Raw genomic sequence first — 475 nt, 5'->3', positions numbered from 1 at the left:
AGTTAAGCTGAACTCCTCCCACATGGGAATAAATCAGAGCATGAAATAGTCATTATTCATAATATTTGTTAAAAAAAATAATGCTATTCTACCCTGATGTCCACAAATACCTGTTCAGAAGAAGACTTGCATGGTATTTTGAAGGAGTCTGATCTGATTTTCTCTAAGTGGCTGGAGCTTTAAAACGATTCGTCTTTTCCCCGCCGTATCACAGTACACAGACCGCAACAGATTCACCTCCCTGAAGATCTGACATCGTAATCAACACAGTCTAAGTATCCCTGATTTACAAGGTGACTTACCTTCCTTGTAATTGATCTGTTACCGAACCAAAGTCGGTATGGATCAGGAACAATTGCTCACCACCCAAAAAGCCAAACTCCGACCTGCGAGTTTGTCCGGAAGGAAGGTTTTATTCCTGGTGACGTCACCCAGGAGGTTTGCTCAACAAGCCGTCTTCCCGACCTGTGCCAGG

This window comes from Tupaia chinensis, unplaced genomic scaffold (assembly GCF_000334495.1).
Source record: "Tupaia chinensis unplaced genomic scaffold, TupChi_1.0 Scaffold144806_1, whole genome shotgun sequence".
Classification (NCBI taxonomy): domain Eukaryota; kingdom Metazoa; phylum Chordata; class Mammalia; order Scandentia; family Tupaiidae; genus Tupaia; species Tupaia belangeri.
This window is presented reverse-complemented; position numbering follows the sequence as displayed.